Source organism: Oratosquilla oratoria, chromosome 1 (genome assembly GCF_046742065.1).
Source record: "Oratosquilla oratoria isolate Oo_2021 chromosome 1, ASM4674206v1, whole genome shotgun sequence".
NCBI classification, from domain to species: domain Eukaryota; kingdom Metazoa; phylum Arthropoda; class Malacostraca; order Stomatopoda; family Squillidae; genus Oratosquilla; species Oratosquilla oratoria.
In genome coordinates this window covers 33666434-33668933 of record NC_134777.1, presented here as the reverse complement: position 1 = coordinate 33668933, position 2500 = coordinate 33666434, and positions in this window count along the sequence as shown.

The following is a 2500-nucleotide window of genomic DNA, read 5'->3' as shown; positions in this document are numbered from 1 at the left end:
TCCTTGATAACCAGAGCTTCTGCCCATGGGGACAATTTTGCACTGAAGAGGTAGAGTCCAGATGGTGATGAAGGATGGTGATGTATGAAGGGCAGATTGAATGAGGACAACGGAAAAGAAAGATAACAGAAAATAAAAGTAACCACCATTCTTTTTTGAAAGAGGGTGAGTCTGTAATCACAAGATAGTGTTGCGAGATGTAAGAAGAGAATAGAATTTAAAATGAGCAGTCTTTTTTTTTTTTTTTTTTTGTCGAAGTGGAAAGTGTCCTCATAAAACAATGCTGCGTGACTGGTCATAGGGTGGCCAGACGTCCTCCTTTAGGCCGGACAGTCCTCCTTTTGAGCACTTTGTCCTCCATCCGGCGCAACCTCACGCCGGACGTGCATTTGTCCTCCTTTCTTGGGGTGTGACAAAAACAAATGAATAAATAAATAAATAAATAAAGAATATATAATTAAATAAACAAATAACCCTAGGTATACAATAATGCCGTACGATTAAATTATGTGGGAGTACCCAGGCCAAGTTCAACGTTGGAACTCGGCAGCCGAAGTAGACAGGAGCTGCACAGGACCAATGTAGTGAACGTGTAATTGCATGATTCACATCTCATACATTGGGCTCCAGTCCTGAGGTGGCTACGGTGCAGTGTGGTTTGGCAATTAATTTATGAGATTAAGGAGTCTGAAAATGCCCAAAAGAAAGACTTTGTTTAACTCTGACTGTGCCAAAGAGTTTGGCAATCAAGGTGGGGATACAACTAGGTTTTGTTTGTGTTGTAACTTAGTAAGAAATACAGGTATTTGTTTTTGTCAGTTTCATTAGAAGCGAAAAATATTATTTAGTTTCAGTTATATATATATATATATATATATATATATATATATATATATATATATACACATATGTGGTGGGGGAAAAGAATACTGCCACCAAGTATTCCCACTTGGATCGTAAGAGGCGAGAAGAAAGGGACGGGGAGTGGGACTAGGCATCCTTCTCCTTGTAGCTCCACAGGGGACATTCCTAAACAAAAAAGAGAAGGCATAAGAGGGTCTGGAAGTTCTCGGACCAGCACCCTAAGGTTTGGGTCTTTTAATGTGCGTGGATGTGGTACAGATGAGAGTAAAAGGGAAGAGATAGGTAGTATGTTTGTGAGAAGAAAGATGGATGTGTTGGCTTTGAGTGAAACTAAGTTGAAAGGGAAGGGTGAGTGTAAGTTTGGGAGTGTAAGTGGGAGGTTATCAGGAGTGAAGAGAGGGCGAGGGAGGGAAGGGGTGGCTATTTTAGTAAGTGAAGAGATAGATAAACGGGTAGTGGAGTGGAAGGAGGTTTCCTCAAGGATAATGTGGATAAAGGTGAAGCTGGGGAAGGAGATGTGGGTCTTTGTAAGTGCATATGGGCCTGGCAGTGAGAAGAGTGTAGAAGAAAGGGAGGCCTTTTGGATAAATTTAAATAAGCGCATAGAGGATTTAGGGAGAAATGTCAATGTAATAGTACTGGGAGACCTTAATGCTAGTGTAGAAAATGGTCTAATCGATGGAGTGGTTGGGAAATGTGGAGTTCCAGGAAAGAATCGTAATGAAGAGTTCATGGTGGAAATGTGTCTAGAAAGAGAGTTGATAGCAAATATAGTGTTTCGGAAGAAAGTCAAGCATAAGCACACATGGGAGAGGGTGGTGGAGGGAAGGGTGGTAGATAGAACGCTAATGGATTATGTAGTGGTAAATAGGATTATGATAGGAAGAGTTAAGGATGTACACGTGCTAAGGGAGAGGGTGGGGGAATATCAGATCATTTTTTGGTGGAAGGTAAGTTGAGAGTGGAGGATAGATGGAGAAAGAGGAAAGGGACAAAAGGTAGGGAGGTTCTTAGAGTGAACTCCTTGAATGAAAAGGAAAAAGAGAAGGAGTACGGAAAGAAGCTGAAGGAGGAGTGGGAGGGAGTAAAGGATAGAGTAGAGCTGGGTGTGGAGGAGGAATGGGGATGGTTCAAGAAGGGAGTCATAAAGTGTGCAAGGATGGTGTGTGGAACAAGAAGGACAGGGGGAAATAGAAGAAAGGGTAGTGAATGGTGGGATGAGGAAACAAAGAAGGTTGTAGAAGAGAAGAAGCGAGCTTTCACAGATTGGTTACAAAATAGGACGAGGGAGTCATATGAGAGGTACAAAGAAAAGAAAAGAGAAGTAAAGCAAAAGGTAAAGGTTGCAAAGAGGAGAGCAGATGTGAAATGGGGTAAGAGTATGACAGAAAATTTTGAAAGTAATAAAAAGATGTTTTGGAAAGAAATTAAGAGAGGAAGAGGAGGCGAATCAAGTAGAGAAGAAAAGGTAAAAGGTGCAGATGGAGAGATGATAATGGAAGAGAAGACAGTAAGGGGAAGATGGGCAGAATATTTTAGGGAGTTGCTAAATGTGAAGGAGGATAGGGAGGGAAAGATAGCTGCAGTGGGAAATGCTAAGAAAATGAGAGTGATGAGTGAGGAGAATGGAGGAGAA